This window comes from Hippopotamus amphibius, chromosome X (assembly GCF_030028045.1).
Source record: "Hippopotamus amphibius kiboko isolate mHipAmp2 chromosome X, mHipAmp2.hap2, whole genome shotgun sequence".
Lineage (NCBI taxonomy): Eukaryota > Metazoa > Chordata > Mammalia > Artiodactyla > Hippopotamidae > Hippopotamus > Hippopotamus amphibius.
In genome coordinates, this window is record NC_080203.1 from 42,724,862 (window position 1) to 42,742,602 (window position 17,741).

The following is a 17,741-nucleotide window of genomic DNA, read 5'->3' on the forward strand; positions in this document are numbered from 1 at the left end:
CCAGGAAGAACTGGTTTTAAATCTTTCAAATCTGTTCCATCACCCCCCGCCCAAACTGTATACTCACTGGAATTTATACACAACAGTATTGTATCATTATATTCCGAGTCTAGTTCATAAAAGATGAATATTGGCCGTGGTGCTCAGTAGTTGAATATTACTGGAATTGGGAAGAAATAGCACCCATGTTTGTTTTAAAAATACTACACATAATAAAGTTGTACACTAACTATGAGAATACAATCTGCTGATAATGCATCTTCCTAAAGAATTAAGGTGTCTACCTAAGTAGTTATCACACCTCTGTAAGAGTGTTCTCTGAAGGCATTATAAGCACCTGTTTTTGGATTAATTACACAGTAATAGAGTAACTAAGAGAAATGACTTTTAGTGCCAGTAATAAGTATCATTTAGCTTATTGATTTTTTTCTCTCCCCCCAGATCTGGACAATTTGTTATAGTGTTCTCCAGAGTTTAAAATAGTAAAAGCAGGCGCTATACTACTTATATTTCATGAAATGATGATGTTCTGAGATATTAAAAACACTTTAAATACAACATGAAGTTTACGTTGGTAGTCCACTAAATTTAGTCCAGATATCTGCCACATTGATTTTCCTCTTCTTTAAAATTGGACTAATGAATGTATTCACAGTTGTTGAAAAATTGTTAGTTCATAAAGTGCTTAAAACTGTGTTTGGCACATACTGAGTTTAGTAAATGCTAGCAATTATTATTATTCTAAAAAGAAGATACAGGCATAACATAAGATCATAGAATGCTAGAACAACAGGGAGCCATTAGACACCCGCTAACTAGTTCAGTGTTCTTCAAACTGTGGGCTGTGAGGCGTTTACGAGGTCATAAAGTCAATTTATTGGGTCACAACCAGCAACTAAAAATATGAAAAAGTTTAGAAAAGAAAATGTCAGAGTGCCTCACACATAGTCACGGTAAGGATTGCTTCATAAAATTTTTGTTTCAGATATGTTGGTATGTATATGTGTTATACTGGGTCATGATGTAAAATGTTTTTCTAACTATAGACTGTGACCAGAAAATTTAAAAAAACGGTTGCTATAGTTCAAGCCTCTTTTATTACAAATGAAGAAACTGAGGGCCAGAAAACGGGACTCATGTTACCAAGATCACACAGTGGTAAGTGACAGAGCATCAGAGCTATTAGCCAAGACTCCTGCTTATCAAGCCAATGTCCTTTCCGTGTCATAAAGTTGCACAGATCCTGGATTATCTCCTCAATATATCGATTTTTATTGAATAATCTTGTCCTGGTTATTTTGGTTATTTTTATTTGAATAATCTTGTTTGATCTTCTCATTCATTTAACTATTCTTTCATTCATTTGCCTTGGGTAGATAAATCAGCATCATTCCCTGGCCGTGTGCATTGGGCATTGGAGATACTCTTGTAGGTTCATCAAATTCCTAAGATGATGACAGTATGGGTAAAGATGTGGGGGGAGGATGAAAAACAAGTGTCATGACTAATTGGTGCTGAAAGGATGTGTAGAGTTCAGATGCTATTTCAAAGAGTATTTAGGTAAGCTCTCCAAACATCACCACGGTAACAAAAGAGGGCCTCAGGGTGGCTGCCTGGCAACCTAAGAACTACAACCTCCAGTTCAATGCTGCCCTTTCCAGTATCTTTCCCTTTGAATGCTGCTTTTGATGATTTTATTAACTAAATTGCCTCTATGTACAAGGATGTATCTGCACAGATTATAATACCCCCTACCTCATTGGAATCAGGGATGTTCCTGTGTTACCTTTCTATCAGATGGCAAAGCTGTTTTGATTTATTTGTCGAATGTGTCTAAACAGAAGTCTCTAACACAGGCTCACCATAACAATGGTTTTAGACTCCCTTGCCCCTCAGTATCTCAAACAAATGTTCATATTTGTCTGCATTCCTTTGTTTATCCTGAGCGCATATTAGATGCACAATAAATGATTGCTGCTGTCCTCCCTTCTCTTCTGTTCGTTCAAATCCTACTATTTTTCATAAATATCTGTGTGTTAGCTTTTCTTCTGAGTCTCAATATTATGTATCTGTAGGAGACTTGGATTTTAGAATGTGGATTTGGTCATTTTCCATTTATTAGTTCTCTGTTTCTCTGATTATTAAAGGGGGACTGCCCGTAAACTCTCAGTATTCTACAGATTAATTTATTCCCATTTATCTTCATTGGTCATCCTAACGTCATGTATTTAGCATGCTTCAATGTTTATATTCCTCCTCTCAAGAATTTTTGTTTGTCGAAATGTGTGGCTAGAATTTGATGACATTTTCGAAATCCAAACGCCAGTGTGTATGCTGGGTTGCCTTACATGAAATAGAGCTGGGTCAGAAAGTTGGTTCTCAGTAAGCTATTTATCTGAAGATGTTTGTGTTAGTTTATTATTAAAATAACAACTTTATTGAAATATAATTCACAAAACACACAATTCATTCATCTAAAGTGGGGAATTCGATTGCTTTTAGTATACTTAAAGAGTTGTACAACCATTGCCACAATCTAATTTTAGAACGTTTTATCATGCCATAGAGGAGCTCTATATAAACTAGCAGCCACCCCTGATTCCAACTCCCTGCCTCAGCCGCTGGCAACTGGTAATCTACTTTCTGTCACTATGGATTTGCCTATTCTAGACATTTCATATAAATGGAAATGTACATTGTGTCTAAGTACCTTCATTTAAGTTTCATCCATGTTATAGCATACTTCATTTATTTTTTTTTTTGTTTGATGACTTTCATTTTTAATGGATATACCACGTTATGTTCATCAGTTCATCAGCTAATGGACATTTGGGATGTGTTCACTTTTTGCTACTATTTGTAAGGCTGCAGTGATATTAGGTGAATGAGATTTTGTGCGGACCTATGTTCTCAAATCTCTGGTATGGATACCTAGGACTGCAATTGATGGCTTATATGGCAATTCTTTTTTTTTCTTTTTTGTAAACTTAATTTTGTTATTTATATATTTATTTTTGGCTGTGTTGGGTCTTCATTGCTGCACAGGGGCTTTCTCTAATTGCGGTGAGCGTGGGCTACACTTCGTTGTGGTGTACAGGCTTCTCACTGCAGTGGCTTCTCTTGTTGCGGAGCACAGGCTCTAAGCACGTGGGCTTCAGTAGTTGCAGCACTCGGGCTCAGTAGTTGTGGCTCACGGGCTTGAGAGTACAGGCTCCGTAGTTGTGGCACACGGGCTTAGTTGCTCCCAGGCATGTGGGATCTTCCTGGACCAGGGATTGAACCCATGTCCCCTGCATTGGCAGGCGGATTCTTAACTGCTGTGCCACCAGGGAAGTCCCTCATATGGCAATTCTATGTTTAACTTTTTGAGGAGCTGTCAAACTATATTCCAAAGTGGTGTGCTATTTTGCATTCCCGCCAGCAATATACAAGAGTTTCAATTTTTCTGCAACCTTGCCAACATTTGCTATTGTCCACCTTTGTTTATCTTATTTTATCTTAGTGGATGTGAAGTGATATCTCATTGTGGTTTTGATTTGTATTTCTGTAACGACTAATGATTTTTAGCTTCTTTTCATTGTGCTTATTGGCCATTTTTATATCTTCTTTGGAGGAATGTCAATTCAGATCCTTTATTTTTATTTTTTTTACTTAAATTTTTTTCTTTTTCCTTTGCCTATTTTTATTTCTTTTTAAATTTTTTCCCCTGACTCAACACTGTTATATTTTATTTGAGTATAAAGTGCCTACATAGTAAGTACTTGGTAAATGTCTGTTGAATGACCAAATGATCCCAGGATGAATTAGCTCCAAGTCCAAATATGGGGGCTCCAGCTGGCAAGCCACCTAGGCTTTGATCAAACAGCTACATCTGAAAGTTTTCTGTTAGAATAAGAATCCCACACATCAGATTTCTGTGGAATAGGTGAGCCCCATCTCTAGCTCCTCTCTCCACCACAATCACAGCAGTCAATTAAAGGTGAGGAGTTTATTAGGGAAATATGAGAGGTAAAGACACCCCAAATGACAGAAAGAAAACTCTGAAAATGTCCCTTTTCAGGCCAAGTGGGGGCCTGGCCTTGGCCTCCGCAGAAGGACAAGAAACTGGTGGGCTAGCAACAGCATCCTCTGGCAACCACCTCGCCAGGGCACCTCAGCCAGGACTGCTTCCCACCCTCAGCCAAAGGTGGGGAGGAGACAAAGACTATTTACAGAACCACTGCAGAGGCAATGAGAGCTATAAGGAAAGGCTGAGAGAGAGAGAGAGAAAGAGAGAGGTAGGGAGGACCTTGACAAAGTCCCAGGCTTTTGGCTTTTAGTGCCTCAAATATGTTGACAAGTGGTTCTAGAAAATATTACCGAAGAGGTAAAATGCCTAATGTTGCTTCCAAGAGTTCTCCTGGACTCCTCCCCACACACCACATCACACTGCTAGGTGTGCATGGCAAAGCCCAAAGGCCACATGTGTGGAAAAAAAAGAAAAACAAGAATAAGCCCTGTTTTTTTTTTTTTTTTATAATTTGACTTCTGCTTTTTATTTTATTTTATTTTATTTATTTATTTATTTGTTATTTTTTGACAGGGGCTGCGTTGGGTCTTCATTGCAGCCTGCAGGCTTTCTCTAGTTGTGGCAAGCGGAGGCTACTCTTCATTGCAGTGCACTGGCTTCTCATTGCAGTGGCTTCTCTTGTTGTGGAGCGCAGGTTCTAGGGTGGACAGGCTTCAGTAGTTGTGAGACATGTGCTCATTAGTTGTGGCGCACGGGCTTAGTTACTCCATGGCATGTGGGACCTTCCCGGGCTAGGGATCGAACCTGTGTCCCCTGCATTGGCAGGCAGATTCTTAACCACTGCACAACCAGGAACATTCCAGCCCTGTTGTTCTTTAAGGAGAGAGGAAGGAGCTGAAGACTGCTGGGGCCTTTCCCACGAGGGTCTGCATTTTGTAAAAGCAACTTCCCAGCAGCAGCATGGCACAATTCTAGGTGAGGGTCTCACCTTTTGTCACCCTTGCTTCAATGTACTCTATTCTCCTTTCGAGAGCTGTCAGTTTCTCGTTTAATGTTGCAAGTCTTGAGCGACAAGACATATCGAATGAGTTGAGAAAGTCTGCGATTTTCTTGATGCTGCTGGTGATGAACTCAATGTACTCCCGGTTTGCCCAGTCCTGGTGAATCTCTCACTGCACCGGATCCTCTTGTCCTGCCATGGCTCTCCTTTGCCTATTTTTAAATCTAGTTATTTGTCTCTTGATTATTGAGTACTAAGAGACCTTTATATATTTTGCATGTTCTAGATACAAGTCCCTTATCAGATATATGATTTACAAACATTTTCTTTGATGACCTGGATTGTATCTTAATTTTCTTGAATGTGTACTTTGAAGAATCTGCTTTTCCTTCTCCTCCTCCTTATTCATTTTCCCCATTGTATTCTTTGCCATCTTCATCTTGGAATATTGAACCTCTTCATTTAAGGCATCGTTATCATCTCTGATAGCTTCTCTTAAGCGATGTTCTGCTGATCCTCGAACTCACAGAAAATGTGCTCCACTTCATCTGCAATAAGGACAGCTTCAGCAGCAGCGTTTAGGGATCCTTCCTCAGGAACTTCAAGAGGACAAAAGCAATTACAGAAGGAATGATTATATACCCGCTTGCTTGGCAAAATAAAAAGCCTAAGAATGTCAAGTGTTGTAAAGGTTGTCGAGCAATAAACCCCTGGTGGGAGTGTAAATTTGTTCAACTAGCTGTAAAGTTGAACACGTGCATACCATATGATCCATCAATTCTCCTTTGTGTATACCCAAGACTAGTGTTTGTCAAAGGAGAAGATGGTATTAATATTTCGTGGGGGAACGATTTTTGTTTGTACCGGGTAATACTAGACATTATAATATGTTTAACATCTGGCCCTAACTCTCTGAATGCCAGTTGTACTCCCCAATCACCGTGACCATCAACACTTCCCAGGTGAGAACCACTGGCCTAAAGAAACTTTAGTAGCTGTACTAGAAGATATATAAAAAATGTTCAGTACCATTATTCATAATAACTCCTAACTGGAAACAGCCCACATATTTATATTAGGAGAATGAATAAATAAATTGTGGTGTAATCACACAATGGAATACCCTGATAACTTCATGATACCAGCATACTAGCCCTCACTTGCTTATATATCCAGGCTTACTTTTTTTTAATAATATAATCCCCTAAACTTTAGTTTAGTTTTTTTTTTAATATTTATTTATTTATTTACTAATTAATTTATTATTGGCTGTGTTGGATCTTCATGCTGTGCGTGGGCTTTCTGTAGTTGCAGAGAGTGGGGGCTACTCTTCATTGCAGTGCACAGGCTTTCTTATTGCCGTGGCTGCTCTTGTTGCAAAGCACAGGCTCTAGGCCCGTGGGCTTCAGTAGCTGTGGTGTGTGGGCTCAGTTGTTGTGGCTCGTGGGCTCTAGAGCACAGACTCAGTAGTTGTGGAGCATGGGCTTAGTTGCTCCGTAGCACGTGGTATCTCTCTGGACCAGGGATCTAACCCACGTCCCCTGCATGCTGGTGGATTCTTAACCACTGCACCACCAGGGAAGCCCTATTGAGGCTTTTTAATTTAAGAGTAAAATAATCTTTCTGTCTTGTTTAACCACTCTTTTTCTCCAGTTTCTAAAAAATACTGTTTTGAAAGTTAATGTGACTTGGAAATGAGCCCTGGTCTTTGGTAAGGACTCCATTAAACAAATGTGGTATTGTAATGAGATTTTTTCCCCTTTAATCACTAGGTTGTTCCCTAAAATATTTGAAATGTGTAGGACTTAGACATAATGCTGGCTGATGCAATTTGATTATGACATAGCTTTCTGTATTTAGGTGTTGCTATTAGTTTTGAAATTAAAGTGTAAAGCTCGCTCTAGCTATACAATTTATAAGGTGAATTACTGTGCCTTAACAAACCAGCCTTTGAATCTCTGGTCATTTTTGATGTAAAGTTGTTCAGATCCTGAATATCTGGTGGTCCTCAATGTGCTTGGATAGCCTGGACCTTGAATATTTTGCTAATTTTCATAAAAACCAGGATGGACTTGGCTGCCTTCATAAGATAGAAATCTTAATGCTTTTCTCTCTTAAACAGCTTGGAAAAAATTCATATCACTAGTCTGTGCTGGTGCTGTTGTAACATCTGACACATGGTTAAAGTCATGCTATTCCTTCTCTGACTAGGCACAGTTTTCTGGAAGACCCAGTGTCTTTGGTGGTACCCCTAGGCGTTGAAATTATTTCTTGTACGCTTATCCTTTTTAAAAGTAGCCTATATTCTAAAGAATGATGAGAAATTGTAACTCATAATTTCTCTTTGGTTAGAGATGTTTCACTTTCTTCCCTACCAGGTCTCAGAAGACAAGCATCAGCAACAATATATGTATGTTCTTTATCTATAGTTTGCTCCTAGTTTAACTACTAGAAATGGAAAGCTAGCTTTTAATTAGATTAATACAAATTTGAATTCTCATTCTCCTACTTACTAGTAGTTTGATCTTGACCAAGCTACCTAAAGTTTCTAAATCCGATCCCTCCTTTTAAAAAATGAGTGAAGGGAATTCCCTGGTGGTCCAGTGGTTACGACTCCTCCCTCTCACTGCTGAGGGCCTGGGTTCAATCCCTGGGCAGGAGCTAAGTTCCCACAAGCTGTGCAGTGTGGCCAATAAACAAACAAATAAATAAAATTAAAATGGAGTGGAGCACCTACCTATCAAGGTTGTTATGAGATTTAAATAATAGTATACCTAGAAGGTCTGGGATGTAGCGTGTTTGAAAGTTTATACTATTTATATGGTATAGATAATAATTCTTAAAGAGCAAATGGTCAGTAAAAAGATGTTTCATAATTTAATGTGTAGTATATAACACAAGCTAGAAGATGTGTTAAGAAATAAATGAAGGACTTCCCTGGTGGTCCAGTGGTTAAGACTCTGGCGCTTCCACTGCAGGGGGCATGGATTTGATCCCTGCTTGGGGAACCAAAGATCCAAAGATCCCTCAAGCCACATGGTGCAGCTAAAACCAAAAACAAACAAACAAACAAAAACCAAAATAAAGGAAAGAAAAGAAAAAAATAATCATAAGAAAAGTATCCTAATATTTTTAGTAGTCAAGAAAATGCCCATTAAAATTACACAAAATTTTTTGAAGCATCACAATTGGTTATTCATTGGCTGCCATTTTGTCTCACCTCCAAGTTGTTGGACACTAGTTAGGCCAGAGGAACAGGAGGAAGACCATATTAACTGAACTGTAGGGAAGGTCCAGTCTCAAGGATACTGAGATTCACTGGAATATGGCCAGACTGCTCATGTATCTTTTATGCATTTTCTCCTCCCATATTATGGGACTGATCTAAATTCTCAATACCATGACACAGCCAGAAGATATCTCTCTTTTTCTCTGTACTATAGGAAGGTGTCTCTAGCACAGTGACATTATTTTGAATATAAAAATTATAACTTGGAAATCATGTGTCAGGCTTTTGTTTTCAGCTACAGTGGAGGAGCTGGTACCAAATTAATTCTACTGCTGACAGTAACTATAAATGCTTGACAAAGGTTTTTACAAAGCTCTTTGGAGACATTAGAGAGAACCAAGGCAGCCAGGACATGAGAGGACAAATTGTAGTGTACGGAAAACATTGAGATGAGTCTTCCATTTGCTGCTACTTTTCTCCCCTCAAAGAATTATTCAATTCATAGAGTGTGTGGCTTAAAGGAGAAACAAAAAGCAACAACTAGAGCCTGCAGCACTCTTGCTGAGCTAAGAACACCAAAACTGGAGGTCACAGCTATCAGGTAGCTGGGACATGAATGGGCAAGTTGCCTGGGGAAGAAAAGGGTAGCTGCAAAGAAGTGTGATCAACATTCTGCATGAAATTTCCACTTGAGGCATTAGCTGATTTTTAACTTGTGTCTGTTCAGGGCGAGAGTCAAAGACACCAAGCATTAAACTGCTACAAGATGCTACAAAGCTGTACAGATTCAGCAATATCACAGTGCTGGGAGTGAAAAAAATAGGAATTCAGGGATCTCCAGGGACCATAGTAAATAGCCTAGGTTTTTAGTTGAGCCCCAGGAAGGGTTACACCATGAGTAAGGTTAAACTGACAATAGACCAGCCTCAACTGCATCGAGATGATTGGCTTTCTTTTTTCTTTTTTTTTAATTTTATTTTTTATTTATTGGCTGTGTTGGGTCTTCGTTGCTGTGTGCAGGCTTTCTCTAGTTTTGGAGAGTGGGGACTACTCTTTGTTGTGGTGTGCGGGCTTCATTGTGTGGTGGCTTCTCACATTGTGGAGCAGGGGCTCTAGGCGCACAGGCTTCAGTAGTTGTGGCACACAGGCTCAGTAGTTGTGGCTTGCAGGCTCTAGAGCACAGGCTCAGTAGTTGTGGCGCCCAGGCTTAGTTGCTCTGCGGCATGTGGGATCTTTCCGGACCAGGGCTCAAACTCGTGTCCCCTGCATTGGCAGGTGGATTCTTAACTACTGCGCCACCAGGGAAGCCCCAAGATGATCGACTTTCATTCTGTCTGTTGTTCAGAAAAAAAAAATTGTCTTCTTCAGAGGAAGATAACATCATCCAGAACCAACACAATTTTTCATACACAAAGTCCAGCATTCAATAAAAAATTACCAGATATGCTAAGAAACAGGGCCAAATGACCAAAAATCAAGGAAACAAACCATAAAAACAGATGTACAGGTGATTGAAAAGTTGGGAGTTAGGGCTTCCTAGACATGCATTAAAAGAAATACTAAAGCGAGTAATTTAGGCAAAAGGAAAATGACCCCAAATGGAAACTGGGTAATTCAAGAAGGAATGAAGAACACCAAAAAGGGTAAATCTACATGAATGTTGGCTATTCAAAACAACAACAATAATATCTTTTGGAGTTTAAAATATATGTGTAATTAAAATACACCATAACAGCACATAAGGTAGGAGGATGTAAATGGAGCTGAAATGTTGTGAGGTTCTTACCTTGTCTGGAAAGATGAGATTAAACTGGACTAGGACAGACCCTAATCCAATATGACCAGTGTCCTTATAAGAAGAGAAGAGAAGAGATGCAGAGACAGAGAGAAAGAGAGGAGGATACCATGGAAAGACAGACACAGAGGGGAGAATGCCATGTGAAGACAGAGGCAGAGATTGGAGTGATGCATCTACAAGCCAAGGAACACCAAGAATTGCCAGTAACCACCAGAAGCTAGAAAAGGCAAGGAAGAATTCCTCCCCCAGAGCCTTTAGAGAGAGCATGGACCTACCAGCAATTTCATTTTGAACATCTAGCCTCCATAACTATGAGAGAATAAATTCCTCTTGTTCTAAGTTACCTGGTCTGTGGTGTTTTGTTATGGCAGCCCTAGGACCCTAATGCATTATTGATACATTTTTAAAAAAGATTTATTTTATTATTTATTTATTTATTTTTGGCTGCGTTTGGGTCTTCATTTCTGCGCATAGGCTTTCTCTAGTTGTGGTGAGCCGGGGCTCCTCTTTGTTGCAGTTCGTGGGTTTCTCATTGCAGTGGTTTCTCTTGTTGTGGAACACGGGCTCTAGGCGCTTGGGCTCCAGGAGTTGCAGTGCATTGGCTCAGTAGTTGTGGCTCATGGGCTCTAGAGCGCAGGCTCAGTAGTTGTGGCACAGGGGATTAGTTGCTCCGCGGCATGCGGGATCTTCCCCGACCAGGGATCGAACCCGTGTCCCCTGCATTGGCAGGCGGATTCTTAACCACTGCGCTACCAGGGAAGCCCGTGATACATTTTTAATAAACTATTTGAACATAATTTTAAGAACTCCACAGCATATTTAACATCCTTCTATGCTCACACTGTCTATATCATTATTTTGTTAATAAGTTACAGAAGGAATAATTTCTGCATATCTTCAAATTTTAAATTTCATTTACTTTTCTGACTACAAAAGTAGTATATGTTCTAGATAAGGAAATAGTAGGGGAAATCTGTAAAATAAGATGTAATTGCCCTGTGACCCTACTCCTAGGCCCCTTTCTAAGGCATTGTCTATAAATCGTTTTGGTATTTTTCACTTCAGATTCAGATTCAGTTATCAAGAGAAATGTAATTCTCTTATTCTCTCCCTCCTTCTGTCACTGTGAGATGCATGTGATTTATTGATATAGTATATTAGCAAAGAATGCTTACTGAAGCCTTGCCTATAATGGCAAAATACTAGAAACTAATCAAATGTCCACCTATGGGTGGAAGCTTGAACAAATTGTCATACATTTATAATAGAACATTTTTTCAACTTTTAAAGGAAGAATAATTTATATATATGTTAGTGATGCAGAAATATTCATGACATATTAAGCGAAATACACACACACAGTGAGTATGAGAAAAGTGTGGAATAATACATAGAAGGTTATCTGGAGTTTGCAGGTGAAGAAGAATAAGGGGTATGTGTGTGTGAGTGTGTGTGTGTGTTTGTGTGTGTGAAATAATATATATATATATTTTTAATAAGATCATTATATTATTTAATTTCATAGTTTTCAGTGAACACATGCTAATTTTATAATTCTGGAAGAACATTTAGTCACAGATTGAAAAAATATACAAATTTGAAAACTTTTAATTTAATATGGATATATCAGTTGAAAAACATATTTTCATTATCATTTATTATAAGCTTAAAACTTATAATAAACTTATCACCTAAAAGTAGAAAAAATAATATTTTGCGTAAACCCTGAGTATTTAGTGCCATGAGCATAAAACATATATTTAATTTAGAGTAATTTCTTAGAAAAATTTCTATTTGTAATATACACGTCTTTCTTTAGAAGGGCCAAACATCATTCCAATAATATGAGTTATGAAATTGTATTTACTAAAAAATCTTCATTGATGACAGATAAAGGTTGGATAAAATTACTTAGGAGGTATGATAATATAGCATTTGCAGAAGCCAGATTAAAAGATGTTACGAACAGCTCTTTGGAGAAGCTCTTTAGGTTCATTTACTTGCTTTTGCTATGTGTTTCCTTTTCAAATTTCTATTTCAGCTTGTAATTTTGGAGTAGCTCCTGATTATGGTAAATGACCACTGTTCTACAAAATTTATGATGTTTTAGCAAAATGAAATAGCATCTGTCACATTAATTTTCTTCCTGTCAACACATTACTATCATCATGGTTTTCACTCTAATCTATTGTGGGGACTACAACAGTGTCAACATTTTCCCAGTCTGTCAAAAACTAGTGAGAGAGTAGCATTGACATATATACACTACCAAATGTAAAATAGATAGCTAGTAGAAAGCTGCTGCATAACACAGGGAGATCAACTTGATGATGGGTGATGACTTAGAGGGCTGGGATAGGGAAGGTGGGAGGGAGTCACGGGAGGGAGGGGATATGGAAATATATGTATAAATACAGCTGATTCACTTTGTTGTACAGCAAAAACTGGCACAGCGGTGTAAAGCAATTACATTCCAATAAAGAGCTTAAAAAATGGTAAATGACGGAGAACTGTAGCAATATATATGTTACAAGTGTTACTGCCATGATGTCCGTGAGATTATCTGCAGCAGATTTTACTGGTCATAATCACAGCTTAATGGATCACAATGTCATTATGCACCATGCAGCATATAGAACAATTAATTGAATGCTTCTTAATTGAATGCATTGTACAAGCATAATATCATTTAAGATAAGTATTTAATTAGATAGGTATTATTATCCATATTAAGCCTCAGGGTTTAAGCCATTTGTCAGGTGGCAAATAGCAAAGCTAAGGCTTGAATTTAAGTTGTGTGACTCCAGGTGTGCTGTTTACCTATAACCTATACTACTTCCAGTAGTATCTGAGGTATACATTACTAAGGTTCAAAAATACCTGGTTCTCTTCTATTTTATGCACATTGCAAGGGTGTATTTCCTAGTGTTCTTGTAATTGGTAATGGCTACCTAACTAGTTCTGGCCAAGGGGCTGTGAACAGGAGTGATATCTTTTGTTTCCAAGTAAAAACACTTAAGTGCTAACGCGCAACTCTCTTGCCACCTCTCTTTCCTAGCTGCAGCAACTGAAGATGCCTTGTGTTGAGATGCTAGAGCTTCTCAAACTTGAAGAAGCCTGATTACTCAGTCACCATATAGAGGGAAGATACTCCGGAGAGTTATCTGAATCCACAATGTAATTTGTGTGAGTCAGAAGCATGCTTTTGTTATGTTGAACTACTGAGATTGTAGGACTGTTACGATAGCCTAATTTAACATGTCCTGATTAATACAGAAAACTGGTACTGAAAGTGGAGTATTGCCACAACAAAAACCTGAAATATGACATTAGCTAAGTGGTTTTGTGCTAGGATTTTTCAGTGGCAAAAGTTTAGTGATAGCTAGTGGGAAGCTGCTGCATAACACAGGGAGATCAACTCAGTGATTGATGATGACCTAGAGGGGTGGGATAAGGAGGGTGGGAGGGAGGCTCAAGAGGGAGGGGAGGCGTTGGTAGCTGCACGTGGAATTGTCACCTCGGCCTGGCCTGTTCCCCGACCAGGGATTGAACCCGGGCCCTTGGCAGTGAAAGCACAGAGTCCCAACCACTGGACCACCAGGGAGTTCCCTGAGACACATATTTAATCCTTGGGGAAGATGGAAGAGCTGAGTCAAGCCCTGGCTAGTAGCTTTTCTGTGTCTCAAGATCTGAACAGCACAGCTGCCCCACACCCCCACCTATCCCAGTACAAGTCCAGGTACAGTTCCTTGGAGCAGAGTGAGTAGTGCTGCAGGTTATTGGAACTGCAGAAATCAAAGTGGCTGGATTATGTGAACCATGCCAGAAGACTGGCTGAAGATGACTGGACAGGGATGGAGAATGAAGAAGAAGAAAAGAAAGACGATGAGGAAATGGACATTAACACTGGCAAGAAGTTACAAACATGCTATGCTAATCAATTAATGTCCTCATAGTGGTTAATTGATGTCCCTTCAGATTTGGGGCAGTAATGGATTGTGGTCGTGTGCCCTGTTGGAAGAAGAGCCCTTATTGTGGTCTCCAGGGGTTCTACCAGTCCCTACCCCAAAAGTGGCTACTGTGTCAACAGGTTTTCTTCCCTTCTGTCAGGAGGCAATAGGCGAAACTCAACCACAGTCCAAAAGACTACACCATTCTGGACTGCATTTACAGTGAGGTGAACCAGACCTACTATGTCCTGGACGTGATGTGCTGGCGGGGACACCCTTTTTATGACTGCCAGACTGATTTCCAGTTCTACCGGATGCATTCAAAGTTACCAGAAGAAGAAGGAGTGGGAGAGAAAACCAAGCTCAATCCCTTTAAATTTGTGGGGCTAAAGAATTTCCCTTGTACCCCTGAGAGCCTGTGTAAGGTGTTGTCTATGGATTTCTCCTTTGAGGTAGAATGGGCTTATCTTCTACCACAAGCAGACCCACTATAACCCTGGAAGCATTCCTTTGGTGGACTGGCTGCACCTCTACATGGTGTCAGATGTTCTTGGCATAGCTGTATGAGCTGACCCGCTGACCACCAAGCCAGGATATGCTGGGTACCAACTCCAGCAGATTATTGAGCACAAGAGGAGCCAGAAGGAGGACATAAAGGAGAAACTCACACACAAGGCCTCTGAGATTGGGCGCTATGAGTTGGAGTACCTGTCTACCCCCAAGCTGAAGAGCCCTTCCCATATCCCCAACCACCCAGGGAGCCTCATGGAGAACTAGAGAGAGCAGTCTTCTTTGGGAGTCACAGGATGGTGGTTGGTCCCAGAAGGAAGTCTGGGGAGGAGGACAGTGACAAGAGCAAGGTGATTTCATTTTAGAGCAGACTTCCCAAAGCTATTCAACTGGAAACAGCTTATCTCCTATCTGAAATGCTGGCTTTAACAGTTGGGGGAGGTCCCCAGATTGGGTGGTCTTTGGATTTGGATTTGGATGTGGATTTGGAGTTGCTACTCCTGTGAAAATGTGTTCCAGGTGCACAATGTAAATATATGTAATTCTTAAGAAAAAAAAAAGGGAGGGTATATGGGGATATATGTATAAATACAGCTGATTCATTTTGTTGTTACAGCAGAAACTGGCACAACAGTGTAAAGCAATTATACTCCAATAAAGATCGGGAAAAAATCTTTGGTGAAATTGTAACTTACAGTAGACTCAGCGTAGATGATTAGGGAATTTGTAACTCTAAGAGAAGAGATTGGAAAGCAATAGTAATGGGGAAATATAGGGGAAGAAGCTAGAAAACAAAATGTTATTACTGTTTGTAATAGTGATGGTAGTGTTTGTCAATAGCTGCTGGCTTTGATTGGTGTGATGGTTAGTTTTATGTGTCAACTTGATTGGGCTAAGGGACACCCAGATAGCCGATATAACATTATTTCTGGGTGTGTCTGTGAGGGAGTCTCCAGAAGAGATTAGCCTTTGAATCAGTAGACTGAGTAAAGAAGATCATCCTTATCAATGTAGGTGGGCATCTATCAATCTGTTGAAGGCTTGGATAGAACAAAAAGATGGAGAAAGGGCAGTTCATTCTCTCTGCTTTGGTGAAACACTCATTTTCCCCTGCCCTTGGGTATCAGTGCTCCTGGTTCTCAGGCTTTAGGATTCAGACTGGGAATTACACCATCAGCCCCTCGATTCTTAGGCCTTCAGACTCAGACTGAGTTATACCACTGGCTTTCCTGGTTTTCCAGCTTGCAGATGGCAGATAGAGGGACTTCTTGGCCTCCATAATAACCTAAGTCAGTTCCTGTAGTAAATATCTCTCTTTCTGTCTCTGTGTCTGTGCCTCTGTCTCTGTGTCTCTGTCTCTCTCTCCATATATATATAAAATTGGTTACTATATATATATATATATATATATATATATATATATATATAATTGGTTCTGTTTCTCTGGAAAACTTTGAGTAATACAAGTGGCAAGAATACCTCAAGAAAGAATTAGCTGGTTTGCAAACAAAAATAAAGGAGAATAGAGAGTACAAGAATTGCACACGTTTGGGTTTCAACCTCAAACTGTAAAAAATAAGATTGAAAGATCTTTGGAAGGACAGACACCCAATGAAATGTTTCAAATTATTAAAATGTATCACGGGAAAATTAGACTAGTGGTGTGACACCCTATAAAACTTTTTTCATTTAAATAAAACACTCAGGTCAAAGATTACCTTAATGTTGTGGTTTTTCCACAGAAGACTGACAACCTCAAGTTAATCCACATTAAAGAAACATAGGAGATTTGGGAGCAAGAAAGAAAAAAAAACAAGCTACAGCAAATCTGAAAACTATGCCTGCATAAGAAGTGCAGGTGTGGTCATTGGCACATATTGCTGACTGAAGCCAAGCCTGTTTTTGAGACAATGGAATTGTTAAACAAACCATAAGCCTGAACTAAGATAGCCTGTGAAAAAGACTTAAACCAATCCTTGGGTCACCAGCATTAAAATAATCTAGGTTGTTTGACTCAATTTAGGCCATGAGACTTAAAACAACCCTTAGGTCACCAAAATTCTAGAGGTAATAAACAGGTATACCCGCCCCTCCCCCCCAAAAGAAGTCATATTCCATAATGCTCACTTCAGATATAACATACACACAAACTTGTATAGAGATTCAATTAATTTTATGAAACTAGGATAACCTTAACACAAACTTTGTAAAGATAACTCAGAATAATCGACTAATTGCATTTATGAGTAAAAGTACATAAATTTCTAATAAATGTAGTAGATATTGTGGATTGATTAACTGAACCTCCATTCTACCTTACTAATTGCAGTTAGAGTTCTGATAGTAAATTCAGTTCTGCCTATTAGGTTGACTTGTTGGATTTGTAATGTGTGTAAGTGAGATGGAGGACATATTCTTGCTGCTGTTGCTGAAGGTGATGTCATGGATAAGAGAATGGAGAGACTACTTTGAGTCCACGTGTGGCAGACACATTTGGTGCCTAATATTGCTTTTGCACAACCTTATCTCTTACTTGTCCTGTGCATGTCAGCCAGCTTCCGTCCTTGGCCATCCCAGCGTTTGCACAATGGGCCTATGAGAGGAGTAACCATGATGGTAAAGATGGAGGCTATACACGTGCTCAAAAGCATGGAGTACTCACCAAAACCAGCTACCATCTTGGTGGCAAGTTGATTATTTCAGACCTTTCTACCGTGGAGGATGGTGTGATTTGCCCTTAACAGAATTGACACCTCCAGATAAGAGTTTAGCTTGCTTTCTCTGCTGGCATCGTGATTCAAAGTTTACAAATGCCTGGTTCAAGGGATCCATTTTATGGTGAAGGAGGTGTGACAGTGGGCACATGACCACAAGGATCCACTGATCCTATAACATAGAACTCAGCATTCGCTGGTCCAATAAGCTGATTGGATGGCCTGTTAAAGGCACAGCTAAGGCACCAGACAGAGGAAAACACCTTGCACTGTTGGAATATTGTCCTTCAGAGTGAATAATATTTACCTACATATCAACAAATGATATATGGTATTGTATTTCTAATAGCTAGAATACATGTCTGGGAACCAACTCAGTCACCCACTTACAGAATTTGTGTTTCTTGTTTCTACAGACTCAGGTCCACTTCTCAAGGGGGATGCTTTAAACACTTTAAGGGTTCTACCTAGCCTGAAACTACAACTACCACCTGGTCACTTTAGGCTTCTCATTTTGGTAGAGCAGAAGGC

The 17,741-nt window shown here is 39.5% G+C and overlaps 2 pseudogenes; one reads left to right on the forward strand and one right to left on the reverse strand.

Moving 5' to 3' along the window:
• Nucleotides 1-4,894: 4,894 nt before the first annotated feature.
• LOC130842434 (protein BRICK1-like) lies at nt 4,895-5,208 on the reverse strand (annotated as a pseudogene).
• Nucleotides 5,209-13,674: 8,466 nt separating this feature from the next.
• Nucleotides 13,675-14,763, forward strand: LOC130842539 (snurportin-1-like; annotated as a pseudogene).
• The last annotated feature ends 2,978 nt before the right edge of the window (nt 14,764-17,741 follow it).